The sequence below is a fragment of the Gorilla gorilla genome, chromosome 10, assembly GCF_029281585.2.
Source record: "Gorilla gorilla gorilla isolate KB3781 chromosome 10, NHGRI_mGorGor1-v2.1_pri, whole genome shotgun sequence".
Classification (NCBI taxonomy): domain Eukaryota; kingdom Metazoa; phylum Chordata; class Mammalia; order Primates; family Hominidae; genus Gorilla; species Gorilla gorilla.
Window position 1 is genome coordinate 110,967,655 of NC_073234.2, and position 21,944 is coordinate 110,989,598.

The 21,944-nt window shown below is 42.4% G+C and overlaps 1 protein-coding gene and 1 long non-coding RNA gene across 8 annotated transcripts in view; one reads left to right on the plus strand and one right to left on the minus strand.

Annotated features, from left to right (window-relative positions):
* USP44 (ubiquitin specific peptidase 44) overlaps positions 1 to 16,453 on the minus strand; it is a 35,627-nt gene extending 19,174 nt beyond the window's left edge. The window contains exon 1 of one of the 7 annotated variants that reach the window (XM_004053696.5): positions 16,239 to 16,453. The gene's annotated coding sequence lies outside the window, so the exon portion shown is untranslated. Of the gene's footprint in view, positions 1 to 622; positions 1,171 to 12,946; positions 13,264 to 13,464; positions 13,551 to 13,737; positions 13,803 to 14,018; positions 14,369 to 16,238 lie in introns of those variants that run through there. The other 6 variants (XM_055357432.1, XM_031001128.2, XM_055357433.1 and 3 more) reach the window with 6 other exon arrangements.
* Positions 16,454 to 16,609: 156 nt separating this feature from the next.
* The window catches only part of LOC101153439 (uncharacterized), a 148,867-nt gene continuing 143,532 nt past the window's right edge, over positions 16,610 to 21,944 (plus strand). The window contains exon 1 of the long non-coding RNA XR_008670227.2: positions 16,610 to 16,794. This is a non-coding gene — a long non-coding RNA (uncharacterized lncRNA). The remainder of the gene's footprint in view (positions 16,795 to 21,944) is intronic.

Below are 21,944 nucleotides of genomic sequence, written 5' to 3' on the forward strand. Positions count from 1 at the left end.
TTTGAGATAGGGTCTTGTTCTGTCACCTAAGCTGGACTGCAGTGGTGCAGTCTCAGCTCACTGCAACCTCCACCTCCCAGGTTCAAGCGATTCTCCCACCTCAGCATCCCCAGTAGCTGAGACCACAGGCATGTGACATTATGCCTGGCTAATTTTTGTATTTTTGGTACAGACATAGTTTCACCATGTTGCCCAGGCTGGTCTTGAACTCCTGGCCTCAAGTGATCTACCCGCCTAACCCTCCCAAAGTGGTAGGATTACAGGCGTGAGCCACCGTGCCCGGCCCCCATTTCACACGTTTTAAGTGCACATTTTAAATTTACTCCTCTCTCTAAAAATTTCCAGAGGTTTAAAATCTGGTCAAATATGGTACTTTATTAGAACACCTAGGATTTGACAATAGTTGCTAATGGCAAAATTGAGACATCAGTGATTAATATATTCCACTATCCCATGTCTTTCTGTACTGAGGCAAGAAACCTTAGAGTCATCCTTGACTCTCTCTCTCTAAATCAATCCTTCAGGAAAAATGATTGACTCTACCTTCAAAATATACTGAGAATCTGCCTTACTTAGTGCCTTTACTGCCACCAGCCTGATCCAAGCTACGATCAAGTCTTACCTGGATTACTGCAGTAAGGCTCCCAGATGGTCTCTCCACTTCTGTCCTTACTGCCACCAATAGTCTACTCTCAACACACAGTAGCATGGTCTGCATCTAGACCTAAACAACCACTTTAGGGGATCCTTGCTGTGGCCCTCCTCTATTAATGTGTAGTCAGCAAGGCCAAGGGCATGTGGCCACCTGCAGTCTGCACACACCAGCAACTCTCCTTCTAAGGCCACTCGCTGGTACCTGGGACTCAGAGAATTACTTGCCCTAATCATCCCCAAGCTTGCTTCTAGGGCTTATGAGCAACATAGAGCCACTGAAGAAATCTGTAGAGGAGAATGATATGATCAGATCTGTGGGTTACAGAGGGATCTGAATTACAAAGAACTCTGGAGAAGGGACGAGTGATTAAGAGAGACTAGCAGTCCAGAAATTATAAGGAAATTAAAGCTGCAGGAGTATAGCAGTTTTGAAGAAGGGGGCAGAGGTAGAATTAGTGCTTAACAAACATTAGTTGAGAGAATTTACTCAATTTGGAGGTTAAGGGAAGGATCTAGGGCTCTGTATTACCTTTTATTCAAAATGATAAAATGAATACAGGGAAAATTTAGTTAAACATGTTTCTGGCAAACCATAGAAAATAATTTTTATATTATTTTATTTTTTGAGACAGAGTCTCACTCTGTCGCCCAGGCTGGAGTGCAGTGGTGCTATCTTAGCTCACTGCAATCTCCACCTCCTGGGTTCAAGCGATTCTCCCGCCTTAGCCTCCCAAGTAGCTGGGATTACAGGCACATGTCACCATGTCCAGCTAATTTTTGTATTTTTAGTAGAGACGGGGTTTCACCATGTTGGCCAGGCTAGTCTTGAGCTCCCGACCTCGTGATCTGCCTGCCTTGGCCTCCCAAAGTGCTGGGATTACAGTCATGAGCCACCACGCCAGGCCGAAAATAATTATTAGTTCAACATCCTTGCAGAGATGAAGAAGGAAATGCCAGCAAAAAAGATCATTTCATTCCAAAATTTTAAAGACGTAGAATGAGTTAACACTTTCAGAAAAGGATCAGTAGAAAAAAGCCTGGTGAGAATACATTTATTCTGAGGTTACCTCTGGGTAATGGGACTGCAAATTACTGTACTTTCTTTATTAATCTATACTTTCAAAATTGTAAAAATAACATGTTTTAAATAAAAACAGCTCAGATAGTGTTAAGTATGTGCTAAATTGTACACTAGCCTCTTTACTCCTTTCTCTACTCTGCAAATAAATTCCCTTGAATAGAAAAAAAAGTACCTGTTTCATTGAAGCTATTGCTAAAAAATCTATTTAGATAATAACAAAGTACTTGACCTTCAAAGGGAAGTGGCATCTATAATTAAACACATCATTCTATTTGATACAAAATTGTGAAAAGGGTGAAATCTTGATTAGATGTCATCTATCTGAGACATCATGGTAGAAGAGAGGGATTACAGTAAAACGGTGAGCGAGCACACCCTGGAATCTAAATCCCCGAGTTTAACACTTGACAGGATTTACTATGTGACCATAAATTACGTGCTTCATACCTCAGTTTTCTTATCTGTAAAGTAACAGTGGTAATAATACCAATAGGGTTGTTGAGGGAATTAACTTAGAACAACTCCTGGCACTTAATAATATGGCCCTGAGTACATCTTAGCTGGCAATAGTAATAAAATAATAATAAATTATTATTATAAATGCTAGTTTCCTTCTAGTTGATCACTTTTAGCCAGGGATTCCTTCTTCTCAGCCAAATGTGTACTAAGCCCAACTAAGGTGCTAACAGATAATCAAGATGTTAGCTAAGAACTAAGGTCTGACCTCTCCCAGGGGAATTTGCATTTTAAAAGGGGGGGTCTCTCAAAGATAAAATCTTTTTAAAAATAGACATGAAACCAGAATAGTGGAATGATGGATCACGAGATTAATATTTTAGGGCAGGGGGCCCACTTACCCTGTCTACTTATGAAAGAAATCAGTAAGGGGTAGACAACAGAGGCAAGGGCACGGTGGAAAGCAGGAGCTGCAGAGCCAGGCTGCTGTCCCTAGAGATCTCCAGTAACTCAGACAGTAACTAGGGTATCCCCAAAGGGGCCTCATCACACAAAGATCTAAGAGCTTGGAGGAAAGAAAGGAGGATGGGAGTATTTTCTTGACACTTCCTATATTCCTCTACTGGGTTCAGAGCACCTCTTTTCATTTGCTAATCCACCGCTGTGAAGCTATGCATTAGCTCTGGCATCAGCAGACTGGATGTATGATTTTTGGCAGTATATTCATTTTAAAGAGGTATTACCTGACAAAACATTTTTATATCCCTCATGCAGATTCTGACAAAATATTACCTGTACCAATATAATGGCACCTTACAAATAGGATGCTTGGAATGAAATCTATAAGGATTAAAATTATCTGTACTATAATTCTCATGCATTTAAAAAATGTTTCACACTCCAAATTCAAATTAGTAGCTATCAAATGGCTTTTTTTCTTTTTCTTTTTTTACCAGTGTGACTTGTCAATGAAATGGCTTTTTTTTTTTTTTTTTTTTTGAGACGGAGTCTTGCTCTGTCAACAAGGCTGGAGTGCAGTGGTGCGATCTAGGCTCACCGCAAGCTCCACCTCCCGGGTTCACACCATTCTCCTGCCTCAGCCTCCTGAGTAGCTGGGACTACAGGCGCCTGCCACCACGCCCAGCTAATTTTTCTGTATTTTTAATAGAGACAGGGTTTCACCATGGTAGCCAGGATGGTCTCGATCTCCTGACCTTGTGATCTGCCCGCCTCGGCCTCCCAAAGTGCTGGGATTACAGGCATGAGCCACCGCGCCCGGCCCAATGAAATGGCTTTTTAAACACCAAGTATACTATTTTCATTTTTAAAGACAGATGTATTTACAAATATTCTAAAAGCTTTTTTATCATTCTTCAGTGCAAAAAGACAATAAAAAATTTAATTTGTTCAAAGAAAGCCATTCAAGCTCTTCATACTTCTCACACCTATGACTGAGCATGCATTTTAAAAATTCCCTTTAGCAAATCTCTAAAGTTAAATAACTACATTTGACTTATTGAAAGCTAATTTTATGTAGAATTAGTATATCATTGAAGCACTTATTAAACAAAAAGCTAAAATGATTAGGAGAGACATAGATGATCTTATAAGGGATTTTTAATCAACCGTATATATCAAACTCCAAAATCAAATATCATAGGTAATATATTTAACTTGTTACAGTTCGACAGCATAAAACAGCTTATACTCACCACAGTGAGGACTCTCTGAAATTAATTTCTATTTACTCAAATTACAGCCCTTTGTAACCTACAACCCACAGTTTCGCATGTAGTGTAATACCTTCCTGTTGTATTTTTGTAGCTCTTCAAACCTCTTCTGATAATGAACTCATCCTACAGAGGTTCCAGCAGAGGTTTGACCATCAGTTCTAGACAGCTAACTACCCAGACTTTACCCTTAGCCCTAACCTTTCTGAACCAGTCTCAGGCACAACCCAAAGTCAGCTTACCTATGCATCTTACCTTCCCAAATTAGCTTTTTATCGGGTATTTTTCTCTAACAGATACTATATTATCATTCTAGGACCTAGGCTAGAAATCTTAAGGATTTTCTTTACTCCTCCCTTCCATCCATCTTTTTTTTTTTTTTTTTTTTTGAGTGACGTTTCAGTGTTTTTGCCCAGGCTGGAGTGCAATGGTGTGACCTTGACTCACTGCAACCTCTGCCTCCTGGGTTCAAGTGATTCTCCTGCCTCAGCCTCCCGAGTAGCTGGGATTACAGGCACATGCCACCACACAAGGCGAATTTTGTATTTTTAGTACAGATGGGGTTTCACCGTGTTGGCCAGGCTGGTCTCAAACTCCTGACCTCAGGTGATCTGCCCACCCTCAGCCTCCCAAAGTGCTGGGATTAGAGGCGTGAGCCACCACACTCTGCTCTCCCTCCCATCTTTTTTACTACTGTATACTTAGGGTTATTGTTCACTAAGTCTCTATTACTTTTCATTTCCACAGCTATCACTCTAATGGATTTTATTATATTGTTCCTGGAGTATAATATTTTGGTAGCCTCCAAACTGGTCTCTCATCATCTGGATTGTCTCCTGCATACTATCCCACCAAATTAAACTTCGAGTTTGCTCTGAGCCTTTAACTGTTTTTTTTGATGAAAAAATTATAATTTTAATTTCCTCATTATGAAGCAAAACATATTCATTACACAAAAATTGGGAGAGGAAAAAAAATTCCCCCTGATCTCACCATACGGAAGTAGCAATTTAAAACATTTGTTTTGGCCAGGCACAGTGGCTCACGCCTGTAATCCCAGCACTTTGGGAGGCCAAGGCGGGCGGATCACGAGGTCAGGAGTTCAAGACCAGCCTGCCCAGCATGGTGAAACCTTGTCTCTACTAAAAATACAACAAATTAGCCAGGCATGGTGGCGCGGGCCTGTAGTCCCACCTACTTGGGAGGCTGAGGCAGGAGAACTGCTCGAACCCGGCAGGTGGAGGTTGCAGTGAGCCAAGATTGCGCCACTGCACTACAGCCTGGGCAAAAGAGCAAGACTCCATCTCAAAAAAAAAAAAAAAACACCATTTATCTTTTTAAAATTCTAGTAAAATACATGTAACAAAATGTATCTTCACCACTTTTAACTGTACAGTGTAGTGGTGTTACATACATTTACTTTGTTGCACAACCATCCATTCCATAACTCTTTTCATTTTGCAAAACTTAAACTCTGTGCCTAATGGGCACAGTAATAACCCATTCCCTGCTCCCCTCAGCTTGTGTAAGCCTTTAACTCTTCTACTTAAAATCCTCCAATGGTTCCCTGCAGTTCAATAATGCAGAGGCTTTTGAACTTTGAGACTCAAAAATTTTACCTCACACCCCAGTAAATAGGTGTACACACATAACACACACACTCTGGAACAAATACTTTACAAACAATCCTTAAAAAAATAATGTAGCTGGGCGCAGTGGCTCATGCCTGTAATCCCAGCACCTTTGGAGGCCGAGGCGGGTGGATCACAAGGTCAGGAGATTGAGACCATCCTGGCTAACATGGTGAAAACCCCTTTCTACGAAAAATACAAAAAAAAAAAAAAAAAAAAAATTAGCTGGGCATGATGGTGGGCGCTGGTAGTCCCAGCTACTCGGGAGGCTGAGGCAGGAGAATGGCATGAACCTGGGAGGCGGAGCTTGCAGTGAGCCGAGATCACGCCTGGGCAACACAGTGAGACTCCGTCTCAAAAAAAAAAAAAAAAGAATAACGTATTCTGGGCCAGGTGCAGTGGCTCACGCCTATAATCTCAGCACTTTGGGAGGCCAAGGCGGGTAGATCATTTGAGGTCAGGAGTTCAAGACCAGCCTGGTCAACATGGTGAAACCCCGTTTCTACTAAAAATACAAAAAATTAGCTGGGCATGGCGGCAGGTGCCTGTAATCCCAGCTGCTTGGGAGGCTGAGGCAGAATTGCTTGCACCTGGGAGATGGAGGTTGCAGTGAGCCGAGATGGCGCCACTACACTCCAGCCTGGGCGACAGAGTGAAACTCTGTTTCAAAAAGAATAGTAATAATTAATTCTGGCTGGGCACAGTGGCTCATGCTCAGAATACAAAGTCCTAGCAATTTGGGAGGCCAAAGTGGGCAGACTGCTTGAGCTCAGGAGTTCAAGAGCAGCCTGGGCAACATAGTGAAACAAAACATGCAAAAATTACCTGGCACAGTTGCGTGTGCCTATAAGCCCAGCTACTCGGGAGGCTGAGGTGGGAGGATCACCTAAGCATGGGGAGGTCGAGGCTGCAGCCAGCCATGATGGTGCCACTGTACTGCAGCCTCAGCAAAAGAGCAAGACCCTGTCTCAAAAAAACAAAACAAAAAAAAGTATGCTGATATTCCGTTTCATTTAAAAAATGCTGATTGTGACAAATTTCATAAGTTTGACAAATATTTCAATAAAAACGTATACATTTGTTAGTCTTGCTTTCAAAATCCTCCACAATCAGATTCTAACCTATCTTTGCCTCATGACCCTTCTACCTGTCACATGCACGCCAGCCAAAAGTCAGCCCCAGCTAATTTCCAGAACTCATCTTCATCCTCCAAGGTCCAACTCCTTCATAAAATCTTTTTAGTCAAAAATAATATCATCTCCATTTTTTTTTTTTTTTTTTGAGACAGGGTCTTGCTCTGTTGCCAGGGCTGGACTGCAGTGGTGTGATCTTGGCTCACTGCAACTTCCATTGTTGCAGGCTCAAGTGATCCTCCCACTTCAGCCTCCCAAGTAGCTGGGATTACAGGCGTGTGACACCATGCCTGGCTAACTTTCATATTTTTTGTAGAGATGGGGTTTCATCATTTTGCCCAGGCTGGTCTCAAACTCCTGGCCTCAAGTGATCCTCCCGCCTTGGCCTTCCAAAATGCTGGGATTATAGGCATGAGACACTATGCCCAGCCTTCTTTAATTTCTTAAAGGACTTTGGATTGTGCTAACATTATGCCACTTGCCAAATGTGAATCCTTGTGTTATGTGTGCATACATCCTTACTTTGCCACCTAACTGTTGGGTAGGCTCTTTATGGTCAAGAAAAGACTATATCCCAAACATCATCTTTTAACCTAAAAATTCTCTCAGGGCTTTATGAAGATTGTATAGATGTACAGCTATATTTTTTCAGGCTACCAAATTCTTGGAGCAACCAACTAGCATTAACTGCAGGTCATCCTCTTTATGATATTTGAATCAGAGGTTGAAAATAGGCCAGGCACAGTGGCTTACGCTTGTAATCCCAGCACTTTGGGAGGCCAAGGTGGGCAGATCACCTGAGGAGTTCAAGACCATCCTGGACAACATGGTGAAAACCCTGTCTCTACAAAAAATACAAAAATTAGCCGATTGTGGTGGTGGGCACCCATAATCCCAGCTACTCGGGAGGCTGAGGCAGGAGAATCACTTGAACCCTGGAGGTGGAGGTTGCAGTGAGCCACTGCACTCCAGCCTGGGTGACAGAGCAAGACTCCATCTCAAAAAAAAAAAAAAAAAAAAAAAACAAAAAACAAAAAAACAAAAAAACAAAAAAAACCAGAGGTTGAAAATAGTAAGTCCTTGGCTGGGCATGGTGGCTCACACCTGTAATCCCAGCACTTTGGGAGGCTGAGGCAGGTGGATCATGAGGTCGGGAGATTGAGACCATCCTGGCTAACATGGTGAAACCCGTCTCTACTAAAAAATACAAAAAATTAGCCGGGTGTGGTGGGCGCCTGTAGTCCCAGCTACTCAGGAGGCTGAGGCAGGAGAATGGCGTGAACCCAGGAGGTGGAGCTTGCAGTAAGCCTAGATCGCACCACTGCACTCCAGCCTGGGTGACAGAAGGAGACTCTGTCTCAAAAAAAAAGAAAAGAAAAGAAAAGAAAAGAAAAGAAAAGAAAAGAGTAAGTCCTGCCAGGCGCTGTGGCTCATGACTATAATCCCAGCACTTTGGGAGGCTGAGGCAGGTGGATCACTTGAGGTCAGGAGTTCAAGACCAGCCTGGCCAACACGGTGAAATCCCGTCTCTACTAAAAATACAAAAATTAGCCAGGCGTGGTGGCACGCATCTGTAGTCCCAGCTACTTGGGAGGCTGAGTCAGGAGAATCACTTGAACCTGGGAGGCGGTGGTGGTTGCAGTGGGCCGAGATCACGCCACTGCAGCAGTCCAGTCTGGGAGACAGAGTAAGACTCTTTCTCAAAAAAAAAAAAAAAAAAAAAAAAAAAAGAAAAAGAAAATAGTAAGTCCCAAACTGGGCAACATAGCAAGACCCTGTCTCTAGAAAAAAAGAAGAAAAAAAGAGACAAGAAGGATGTTTTTCCAGCAATATTGTGAGATCTCATCTCTAGTCAAATAATTTAAAAAATCCACGCGTGGCAGTGCATGACTATAGTCCCCAGCTACTTGAAAGCTACAAGAATTACTGAAAAATCAGAAGGGTAGCTAAATTTTTTTACTTCAAAAACTAACATCCCAGGCCGGGCGCGGTGGCTCACGCCTGTGATCCCAGCACTTTGGGAGGCTGAGGCGGGCAGATCACGAGGTCAGGAGATTGAGACCATCCTGGCTAACACAGTGAAACCCTGTCTCTACAAAACATACAAAAAAATTAGCCAGGCTTGGTGGCGGGCGCCTGTAGTCCCAGCTACTCCGGAGGCTGAGGCAGAAGAATGGCGTGAAACCAGGAGGTGGAGCTTGCAGCGAGCCGAGATCGCGCCACTGCACTCCAGCCTGGGCGACAGAGCGAGACTCCGTCTCAAAAAAAAAAAAAACAAAAAACCCCAAAACAAAACAAAAACAAACAAACGAACATTCCACTATAAATTTTAGTTATCTTTTTTTTTTTTTTTGAGATGGAGTCTCGCTCCGTCGCCCAGGCTGGAGTGCAGAGGCACGATCTCGGCTCACTGCAAGCTCCGCCTCCCGAGTTCACGCCATTCTCCTGCCTCAGCCTCCTAAGTAGCTGGGACTACAGGCGCCCGCCACCACGCCCGGCTAATTTTTTGTATTTTTTAGTAGAGACGGGGTTTCACCGTGTTAGCCAGGATGGTCTCGATCTCCTGACCTTGTGATCCACCCGCCTCGACCTCCCAAAGTGCTGGGATTACAGGTGTGAGCCACCGCGCCCAGTCAATTTTAGTTATCTTTGACATAATAAACTTTTCAGCCAGCCACTCTCTTTAAACCTCAGTTTATGAAGACACTTGGAAAGAAAGCATGGAAAGGGACGATACAGCTGTAAGCCCTGGAGGTTCTTACAAGAGGATATCAGGTACCAAAGGTCAATGGTATGAATAATGTAATATAGATCTAATTGGCGTTATCAGTAGCTCAATTTTCAGAGCCCTTCTTTAAAAAAATATTTTAATGAAAGTCAGGAAGTTACCATGATGAATAAACACACAAAAAAGTCAAATTAAATTACTATTTAATAAAGTGACAGAATGAGGGAAATGGCAAAAATACATTTCTAAAAAGAATTAGTCTATACATCTGTATAGTGTGGAAAAATAAAGAAAAAAGAATTAATCTATATGTTAAAATCTGAATAGACACTGAGATAACATTTTCATCAAGAAGCTTCCCCCCGCCATAGCTCATATTTAGTCAAATAATCATCATACAATATTTACATTTTATATGTCTTAGTGTCTTATAATCACAATTTTATCAATATTAAGGTATTTCTAAAATAGCCACGATTTTATAAATATTAAGATTGTTTAAAGTCTTGAAAGACCACAAGCTAAATCTAAACTTCTTAACATGGCACATAAAAGCCTTTGAACTTTGGAACAATATACACTTTTCTACTCTCATGTATGACTAACCACTTCCCAAACATCTTTTGTTAAGATGTTTTTAACAAATCTTATTGTGAATGTTTAATTTTTAAAACTCTTCATAATTGGGATATAAACGATTTTCATAAGAAATGGGCATTCATATTTTACAGGAGCACATATACATTCTAACTCTATTAAAGAAAGAAGAAATATAAGTACCACTGGGCATAAAATAGAATACATTTAAAAATAAAAGTGTCACAGTAACCATCTCATTAAAAACAAAAACAAAAACAAAAAAACTTGAAATCTCCCAGAGGGAGAATATGTTGACTATTTTAATGAAGATAATTTTTGTAACAAAACATTTTTCTTTAAACAGTAACAAACTAAACAGATCCTCTACAGGCTATTAAAAGTTGTATGATTTGTTATTTTCCATAATAAAAGATAGGAGGAAATGGTAATTTCGGTAGGAAGTAGGCGTTAGGAATTACTAACCACCACAATGCATTTGGATAAGAATGAAAACAACTTTATCCATAGTTTGTAGTAATTAGGGTAAATCTTACCCACTCGTATAAGCAATTTTCCATTTTCCATTTACTTCACGGAACCACCATAGTATTCTGTCCTCTTAAGAAATGTTTGTAAAACGCCAAGGGTCAAGCACAGTGCTTGGTTCACAGAAAGGGGTTCAATATTTTTGAATGAACAAATTACTGAGCGAATGAACACAATGGGCTCTCAAACCCTCCCTACTCCCTCTTAGGTATGCTATTATGTCCATTATGTGCTTTGGCACCTCTCCATGTCAATCATGATGTATTTCCTTTCCTTTATCCCTAGAAAGGCCCTGGTTATTCTTTCTTCCTTTAGAGATCTAGAATCTATAATTACCCTGATCTTGCTTGAAACTCCTCATTAAACAATAAAGGACACCCTTTTCCCTTGGGCCTTCCTCATGTCTCTAACATGCCTCTCCTGAAGCAGAGATTGAATCTAGTTGAACACGTTGTAAGATAAAGCTCCTGAAAGCAGTTTCTGCCTCCGGGTTATTTGAATTTCTCACCCCCATCCCTACTTAACAAGTAATTTTGTTCCAAAACATTTATCATCAGTGTCACATCAACAAATTTACACATCCATCTACTGCAGCTAACTTCGTAACAATGGGAGAAACATTCAGAATAATACTGAGCATCCTACCAAGGGTCTGAAAAATTGAATTCAAATACTCTGTGTGTAAAATGCCTAGACTCTGTCATTCCAGCACATCTATGATCTGATCTAGCAAGTATATCGTTAGACTACAAATTACCTTTTTCCTATGACGTGTAAAACTCCATTAAAAATGAATTCTTCCTAATAAAGTTTTTTATGGCATCTAAAATTGCTGTAAATGTTACACCTTTTACAATCATCTTTTAGCCAGAAAGCCATTATTTGTAGAATCCTCCTGTATTTCAGTTATTTGTCACCTATTTAGGCTGGGCCTAATAGCAAAACTGTCCCCCGTTACTGAATTCAGAGAATTATTCGGGCACACGATTTATTTCCTATCTTGATTAGACTCCTGAGCCCATGCCCCAGCCTCTCGCTAATCTCCCTGGACCAGGCAACTCCATTAGAATCTGGCACCCACGTTTGTTCTGCCTAACACTGCAGGAAGGACAGAGACTTCAAAGCACGTTGTTTGTTTTTTTGTTTTGTTTTTGGCTACCAAGAAGCCAAATTTCTGTATCCTCTAGCATTCAAAACCCCAATTCAACAAATTTACACGGGGGTTTTTCCTCCACGTTAAGCAGTTAGTCGGGTACTAGAGATACACATATAAAACACAGACTCTGCCCTCAAACAACCCAATGAGCAGAAAATTCTCTTAGGCACCAAAACGCTGTAATAGATTCAAGTGTGTAGAGGAGAAGTTTGGTAGAGTGGATATGACGCTTTCTTTCTTTGTAGTACAGAAAAGATAAATCTGTAGAAAAGGGAGAAAGACAACTGGGTAGAAAACTTATTTCAAATCTCTAACCCAAATCTTCAACAGATTTTCCATTTTAAATATTCCAAAAAGTGTACCATTGTATATTATACTAAATGCAGGTTCATTTATCACTTAAAATTTTTTAAGCTAAAAAATCTCAAACAATTAACATTTGGGAAGAAAAACAGGACTGATACACAAAGTAGTCAAAATATTTCAGCTTTCTAAACTGTATGCACTGGACTAACTGTTCAATATTAGAATATCTCTACATTTGAATTTGGATAGCCCACAGTGATAAATACTGGACTGAAAAATCTGACATCGAACATATGCAAAACTAATGGCTACTATGAAAAAAGATAGAATGGGGAGAGAAAACTTGAATGTGCCAAAACATTTAAACGCTCTTTAAAATATCCTGAGATGCTAAATTAAGGACAAAACGATTAGAGTTCCAAGAATACAAATTTTCATCTCTTTCAAGATTCAATTGAATATTGAATCTCATTGAGATTATGAAATATTCTCTAAGCATGTGCTTAACTTCTATTTGGCTTTCCGCATTTCACCACAGTGAACAGCCCATTCTTTTTTCCTTGTTTACACCAAATGCTCGTTTTGAACACAACTCAAAATGGAATTCCAGGCCCAAAACTCACCACCCCTACTTTCACCCCCACAGGCAGCTACTTAACAGATAAAGAATTCAAGTGCAGGACCTGAAGGTCTTATTTCCATGCAAATTTCACAATCCCCGTTACTTGCCCAGATACAACAATTAAAGCTTAAAAGGTGGCGGGAGTGGGGGACTTCAGGACTGGTCTGAGGAGAAAGTGAATCTCCCAAGGGTTCCTAAATGGTTTTCCTTCCAGTATAAAACCTGCGAGCTACCAGTAGAATTTAACAACAGCTCAACCTTGCATTTGAAACAGTTACTATAGTTCACTTTCTTTTTTCATGGGGGCGGGGTATGGTGTCTTACCTACTCTTAAATTTGAACGTATTAACAGGTTCCCCTCCGCCCACACTGACGTATTTCTTATCCCCCATAATGAATTCAGCCATATGGCATTCTTTCTCATCGAAGGCCATCGGGAATGGCTTTAGGAAGCTGATTTTCAAGCTTTAAGTGGCAGCAGGTGCCGGCAGCGCGGGGACCGATCGATGGAGGGAAGGCGGGCAAGACGCCGGGAAACGCATTCCTCCTCAACCGAGTGCCACAACCGCCCTCCCGAAGCGCCCCGGGGCTTCGAGCATCACCTCGCGGTAATCCGGGCGGGTGGAAGGATGCGGCTGTACCCGGGCGTTGCGTGCTCCACACAGCGCCCAGCCCGTGCCAGCCCCGCGCCCACCTCTCCACGACGCTCGTGCCGGGATCAGCGCGAAGCCCCTTCCCGTCCCCGAAGCCCTCGCCCCCTCCAGCCCGCTGCGCCTTGACGCAGCATCTCCGGGCACTCTGAGGCTGCCGCCGGGACAGGGTCGGAGCGCCGCAGAACCCACCGAAACTTCCCAGGGGGACCAATTCAAAATTCGCCGGACGCGTCGCCGCCGCGCGCCCCTCGGCTCGCTCCCTTCCGCGCGCCCCTCGGCTCGCTCCCTTCCGCGCGCCCGCAGCCCCAGGCTCTCCCTCTCTCAGGACCCCCCCAGCGCCCTGCGCGGCGAGAATAGGCCCCCAGGTGCCTCCCGGCCCCGGGGGCTGCCGTCGCACGTCCGCTCCCGCAGGGGTCCTCACTCCGCCAATCGGCGCGGCCGCGCGACCTCGCGCACACTCACCAGCCCGAGCCGGGGCGGCCATCTTAGCGCTCACCCCGGACCCCCGCCCCCCGGTTCGGCGGCCGCGACGACCCGGTGCGGCGGCTCCGACAAACGTGACGCGCAGCAGGCCCCGCCCCCTCCCACAGCCCCACCCCTGCGCCGGCTCTTCGCGGGAACCGAGAACCTGCCGGTGGCCGCCTTCCGCGCCTCGTGGGGGGGTCGGGGCCACGGACGGTCCCCAGCGCCGCAAGTGGGTCTGCGTGGACAACAAGCACTGCCTCCCCGGGCGGGCTTCACACCTGTAGTGCGGTCGGGACACGGGAGGGTAAACCCAGCGTGTCCTGTGTGCCTGTGAGCCGCAGAATCATCCACGGACGTCGTTAGTCCTTCCTGGAATTTCTGCGATTTACACAACGTCGAATTGTTTGGCAGAAACGCGTGGCAAACTCCGTTATCTTTAAAACCTTCCCCAATTCACTGGCATAGAAATTCTTACAGAAAACGTTTCCTTCTTGAAGCGACCCCTGGGTGTAACTTCAGTGGCGATGACGGCTGTGAATTGGGTTTCCTCGCACAGCAGAAGGGCGAGAGAGGTTCCAGAACGGGCACGGGAAGGGAACCGCTATCTAGAACTGCCTAACCCGAAATTGCCCATTTAAATAATGAAGTACATACCGAAAAGGAGGGGAAATCTGGAAAACAGGAAAGTCAAGGCTAAGGTACCTGAAAATTAATCCATTAATATTTATTGGATTATTTGTGTTCAACTCTGAGCCAGATTGTTGTTTTTAACTGAACCTATACTCAATGACAAAGCAGTTCTACTCTGGCCACCCTGTGGAGTGTACTGAAAATTTAAAAACTCTCCAAGGAGAGCTTAAAAAGAAGACAAACATGCAAAGTTAACAATACATCAATGCAGTGCAAAATCATGCAATATGTAAGACTAGGTATAAAATTGTTCCTATCTTTTCATCATCAGTTTTATTCTGGGGAGTATGTTTCAGTGGTATGACCTGAATAAAGAAATGAGTGCACAAAGGTATTCACAGCATATTATCCAAACACTGTAAAAGGCAAGAAGGAGCGGCACAGGATTCTAACTAACAGGAAATGGCTAATTAAGGTCTGACATAGAGGCCGGGCGCAGTGGCTCACGCCTGTAATCACAGCACTTTGGGAGGCCAAGGCGGGTGGATCACCTGAGGTCAGGAGTTCGAGACCAGCCTGGCCAACATAGTGAAACCCTGTCTCTACTAAAAATACAAAAATTATCTGGGCCTGGTGGCGGGCACCTGTAATCCCAGCTACTTGGTAGGCTGAGACAGGACAATCGCTTGAACCCAGGAGGCGGAGGTTGTGGTGAGCCTAGATCCACAATTGCACTCAAGCCTGGGCAGCAACAAGAGCGAAACTCCGTCTCAGAAAAAAAAAAAAAAAAAAAAAAAAATCTGATATAACACAGGAAGTTCTTATGTTAACAAAATAGATACAAAATAGCAACACTGTATAATCAATTCATGTTTGAAAAAAATACCAAATATGTACATTAAGGTTACAACTGCATAAAATGTAGTCATGCAAATAAACATTAAAGGGATGAATTTGCATAGTTTAATACTCATTTCCTTCTTTTTTCTATATATTTAAGTGCATAATAATTCTGATTCAATAATGACCCCAGTGCACTTCTCCCACTCAAAACATCTAACCTCTATGTTGTACTTTTGCCCACCACCTGAATTTCTCAAATGCATTAAAAGCATTACATGAGGGCATCTCTTAAGATGAAATATTTAAAATTTAAGTATTTCTGGCATGCAGTATGGTTTTTCCTGTAATTCCTTGAAAGCAAAATATTAATAATAGAAAAATCAAAACTCTTGCTTTCCTATTATAATGCCATAAAACCATTCTGGAAGGTCGTTTGGGAGATATGAAGAGTCTTAGTTGCCTCCCTCTGATCTAGTAATTGGGCGGGGTCTTTTAAGGACTAAAATGATGTGAATAAATGAAGAGAAAAAGTGAAATGGGAAGAAAAGCAAAGGCAAGCTGTGTAAGGCATAGGTGGAGAGTGCTGAATAGTGTCTTCAATAAAATGCCTTAATACAATGATGTAAGCTAGGAAGAGGTGCGGAGTGGGAAGGGAAGAGGCTGGAGACAAGAAATTCTCATTACTAGTGTTAGTAATTAAAGAGCAGATGTTTGTAGTTTAGCTTTTTCTTCATACTTATTACTACTTATTCAACTTTGAAATTTCCTCAGCTACCATTTTATTCATGATCTTCACTACCTAGGCCTAAATTATAGCATGCTCTAGCTAATTTCCTGAGCTCCAGAACCTCTCTATTGCAATTTTATTTTTACATAGTAATCATAGTCATTCTTCTCCTTAAATTTTCCTATTTGTTTTTTAACCCGTCTCATCGAATCTAAGCTTTTTACTGTAACATTAAAAAAAAGAAAAGAAAAAAGCCTCCTTCCCTGCCCACCTTCATCAATGATGTCCCCAAACTTACCTATTAAAACCTCAAAATCAGTCTTTCCCCAGGTCGGCCTTTGGGTAACTCAGAGGTCAGTCCCTGCAGGATCGCCCAGTTTCCATCAGGGCAAATGCTGATCTCCTAAGTGAAAAGTCCTGGCCGCTGCCTCCAGTGCCCCCTGCAAATCATTACAAATCAACCTCTTTCAGGTTTGGCTTAAACTCTCACCTCCTGGAAACTGCTTTCCTGAAGTCACAAACCGGGCGTGCAGATCCCCATCCCCCACCCCCAGCAGTGCATTATTATGCAGTCACTGCTTTTGTTCCGAGTTCTGAGCCTGCTTCTATTTGCATCGAGTTCTGAGCCTGCTTCTATTTGCATCGTAACCTCTTTGGGGGCCGGGACTGTGCACTTGCTCCCTTTCTATACCTCTCCACAGTTCCTAGTACCGGCCAAAAACACTGCTGAAATGCCTAATGAATCAACCAGAAGTTCCTTAGCATAATATAGGAGCGTGGAAGTGATGTTTAGGGGGGCTTCCCTTGCTTCCCTGATCCCCAGATGGAGAGAAATGGCAATTTGCCCTTCCAAGGTAAGCAGTTTCCTAAACCAGATAAAATTTTAACGATTCTGAAACCTAATGGATGTGTAACTACTCAATTCTGAGTTACTACACAAACAGTTTTGCCCTTTGTATCCTGAGAGAAAAGTATGAATGAATTAAAAGAAGACAAAACATTGTAAATTTCATAAACCTCAGAGTGGCTTTTTATGCTTTATGTCGATTTTTAGAATTTCCTAGTCCAGTCTTTCATGAATCGAAGAATACTTCAGGAATCATAATTGCAGACTAAAGAATTTATGAGCTTGTGAAATTTTAGGAATTACTTTTAAGACTTTTCAGAGTTTTACAGACAATGCTCTTACCTAATAACTAATATTCGTTTAACATTTTTTTCAACACCTAAATGCCTGGCACCATGCTAAGCATTGAGATATTCATAGCATTCATTTCAATGGTTATGAGGAGACGAAGGATTGAGCAGAGGAAGTGGGTAAAGAAACGCTAAATAACTCAGCCATAAACTTTTGATTAAGGTGTAGCAACACACTTCAGTTGAACTTTTTAAATGAGAGGAACCCAAACGACCTTAAATTTCTGGCAAATATGAAAGAAAGGAGTTGAGAAAAAAGGAGTATGGAAAAAAGAGCAGCAGATGTAAGCTATGGCCTTAGTGGAGGAAAGTGAGTAGAAGGGGCTTTAGAATTCGCCTTTTTTCTTTAATTCTAAGAATGAGGTTGTTAGCAGGTAAGGAAGGTAAATGCCAGCTGAGTAGATGGTACCAAAGTTGATTTGTTTTTAAAAGACCATTGTTTATTTGGTGGTCTGTCAGGGAAACTTGTACCTTGCAGGTGAATTTCCAACATAGGCCTACTGGAAGCAGAAACCCTGAGCCCCAGGGTTTAGGTATTAATGGAAGCAAAATTGTGAGGTGAGTCCATTTCTCCCCCTTTTTAAACATCCACTCCACCTCCACCCTATACTCAGTTTTTCTTTTCTTTTTTTTTTGAGACAGAGTCTCGCTCTGTCACCCAGGTTGGAGTGCCGTGGCGTGATCTCGGCTCACTGCAACCTCCGCCTCCCGGGTTCAAGCAGTTCCCCTGCCTCAGCCTCCTGAGTACCTGGGATTACAGGTATGCACCACCACGCCTGGTTAATTTTTGTATTTTTAGTAGAGACGGGGTTTCACCATGTTGGTCAGGCTGGTCTCCAACTCCTGACCTCGTGATCCACCCGCCTCGGCCTCCCCAGGTGCTGGGATTACAGGCGTGAGCCACCACGCCTGGCCCACTCTATACTCACTTTTACAGGGATCCTCAGGATGCTGTGTCCAGGGCTTTACTGCAGTCTGTCTCTCTGCCTTCCCATCAAAACTCTTCCCATTTTGTTCAGGACAGGTACCCCAACCTTTCATTCTCTCTTTTTATTTATTTTTAAAATGGAGACAGGGTTTTGTCACCAGGCTGGAGTGCAGTAGCGTGATCATGGCTCACTGCAGCCTTGATCTCTCAGGCTCAAGCAATCTTCCCACCTCAGCTTCCTGTGTAACTGGGACCACAGGCATGCGACACAACTTCTGCTAATTGATTTTTTGTAGCGATGTGGGGGTGGAGGGGGGTTCTCCCTATGCTACCCAGGCTGGTCTCAAACTCCTGGCCTCAAGCAATCCTTGTGCCTCGGCCTCCCAAAGTGCTGGGGTTACGAGCATGAGCCACCATGCCTGGCCCCAACCTGTCATTATCTAAGGAGCTCAGTTATGAAGTAAAGTTATCTACTTTGTATTATTAGTCTTTAGTATTTTTTTTCCATTTCTCTCTAAGACTGTTCTAATGGAACCTCCTGTAGACACCCAGAGTTTGGAATTTCTAAAATGACATTTTAAACATTGTGACAGATCAGTGGGATAGATATTTTGCTAAGCCAAGGTACTTCCTTTCCAAGGATAAGCTATGGGAGGTGATGACAGCAGAATACACACACACACACACACAACGCACACACACACTATACACACAGACACACATATATATACACATATGCACATATATAATTAGAACTCATTTAGCTATAATAACAATTTATCTATCTAGTTATTTGCAATTCTTTCAGGATTTTTAAAATTTCTATCTCATTTGTAGAGTTTGGAAAATAGTATCTGTCCTATCTTCTTCACAATAATGTTTTAAGGACCAAATGAGGTTTTGTCCATGGAAACTGCCTAAACTGTAAGGAGAAAAGTCAGTGTGTTTATCATTATTTCTCTCTTAGGTTTACTATTACCCTGTAAAGTTCTTTGAAGTCAGAAACAGACTTTTGTTCATATTTACAACCCCTATAGCAATTAATACAGAACCTCACTCAGAATAGATAAGCAGTATTCCCTTAAATCAAGTTTTACTTCTGTACTAAAGTAGTAGTCAATTCAAGGACAAGTGCTATAAAGGTTAAAATTAATTCTATTACTCTGAGAAACATGGCAATAATATTTTAGTCTTCCTTTCTCATAGTAGGGAGGGAAAGGATCTGGAAAGGCAGAGGGAGAGAGGGGGAGAAAAGAAATGGCACTACAGGTGGAAATTTCAACTCTTAAAGTTTTAGTAAACCATGCCAAAAAGATACTAGTAACTTTTCATGAGGGAGAGATTATTGGGGTACCCAAGTTTTATTTTTATACTCTATACATGTTTTTAAACCCATTTCTTTTTTTAAAAAAAAATAATAGAATGAGGAAAGTGTAGATGGATAACTGTAGCTATTTGTATAATTATTTACATCTTGCCAAACCATTTGGAAATTGAAATCCTGCAGTGTCGCTCCTGGGTTGTAAAAGATAAAGTAAATAGAAGGCCCCCTTAATACAGCGTGATATTGCATCATTTAAAAGAAACCACAAACTGTCTATTCAGGATGTATGCATACAATAAAAAGAGCTAACAATTCTTCATGTGTAGGAGCTAGGATGATCAACCTGCTTCTCTCTGCCATCTTAAGGTTGCTTCTTTTTAGGCCAAGGTACCTCGTGGTAGCAATCATTGATTTAGTCATCTGTAAATAGTGTCTGTAAGCCTCTTTTCCTTAGCTAACCAGTGATTAACTCCTAGAAAAAACACATTTTTTTTCCTGCCACCCAGGAGTGCAGTGGCGTGATCTCAGCTCACTGCAGCCTTGACCTACCAGGCTCAAGCAATCCTCACACCTGTGCCTCCCAAGTAGCTGGGACTACAGGTACATGCCACTACACCCAGCTAATTTTTGTATTTTTTGTACAGATGGGGTTTCACTATGTTGTCCAGGCTGGTCTTGGACTCTTGAGCTCAAGTGATCCACCCACCTGGACTTCCCAAAGTGCTGGGATTACAGGTGTGAGCCACTGCACCCAGCCTTGAAAACCACATTTCTGAGGGAAACTCTTTGGGGGAAGGGAGGTTGTGTGTAAGGTAGATAGTCCCTATCTATTTCATTTTATTTTTGGTTTTGAAATTAGTGTTTAAAGAATTAAGCACAATGAATACTTGATATGAATTTCTTGGATGTTTTTTGAGATGGAGTCTCACTCTTGTCGCCTAGGCTAGAGTGCAATGACACGATCTCGGCTCACTGCAACCTTCGCCTCCCGGGTTCACGTGATTCTCCTGCCTCAGCCTCCTGAGAAGCTGAGATTACAGGCGCCTGCCACCACACCCGGCTAATTTTTTTATTTTTAGTAGAGACGGGGTTTCACCATGTTGGCCAGACTGGTCTCAAACTCCTGACCTCAGGTGATTCACCCACCTCGGCCTCCCAAAGTGCTGGAATTATAGGCGTGAGCCACTGTGTCTGGTCCTTGGATTTTTAAAAATGTCCTAAATATGTGGCTCCCAATCTTTAGAAAAATAATGAAGGATGAGCCAAGCATTGTGGGGGGAAGCTTGAAATATGACATGTAATGGGATGTTTTTCACAAGTATAAAGTTTTATTTTGTCTGTTTGGATGAAAACTCCAAAATGCCACAGGAATGATCACAGAAGGAAATTTATATAAATTTACCATTAAATGCCTATGAAATAATCTCTTCTTAAAAATCAATGGTAGTAATAAAGGATGACTTAAACATTTATTTGCTTATGCCCATAACATTGTATTAAATTTAAGATAAAAGGGCCGGGTGCAGTGGCTCACGCCTGTAATCCCAGCACTTTGGGAGGCTGAAGAAGGTGGATCACCTGAGGTCAGGAGTTCCAGACAAGCCTGGCCAACCTGGCGAAACCCCGTCTCTACTAAAAATACAAAAGTTAGCTGGGCGTGGTGGTGGGTGCTTGTAATCCCAGCTACTTGGAAGGCTGAGGCAGGAAAATCACTTGAACCTGGGAGGCAGAGGTTGCAGTGAGCCGAGATCATGCTACTGTACTCCAGCCTGGGCGACAAGAGCAAAACTGTCTCAAAAAAAAAAAAATTTTTTTTTAAGACAAAAATGTGGTCTTATCATTAGTCACAAAATTAAACTGTGTAAGACAATTATAATTCTGACTAGCCTCATAGTGAATAATTTTCCCTTTATTGTTTTGTTAAATATCAGTCTACATGTAATTAAGATTAGACTTATTCCTACAAGAGAACCTACGCAGTAGGCCTTTGTTGTGTTGGTGTGATGGGATGCTAGGAGAGACCAAATGTCCTTGGCCCAGTTTTTGGGGTCAAAAATGCCCATATTACTAAACTACTTAAGGTCCTAGGGTAAAATGAAAATCTGGGAGGAGATAATTTGGTAAATCCTTATTAGTGCTAATACCTTAGTACAAATTAATGAGTTAGGTAAGTTTGTCATGTCCTGAAGAAAGTTGGAAGCATGTTGTTAAATTGTGATTGGGAGGGAGAGGGAAGGGTGAGAAAGGTGTATGGGTAGTAGGCTGCCTGTGGGAGGCCAGATCAAGATTGGGGCACTCACTGCGTCTATGGGGAAATAGAAAGAGGGATCTCAGTGAGATGCAAAACTTTTAATCTAGGACTACCTATAATCAAGAAGTTAAACATTTTATTTTATTTTTATTTTTTGAGACAGTCTCACTCTGTCGCCTAGGCTGGAGTGCAATGGTGTGATCTTGGCTCACTGCAACCTCCACCCCCTGGGTTCAAGCGATTCTTCTGCCTCAGCTTCCCGAGTAGCTGGGACTACAGGTGCACCCCACCATGCCCAGCTAAT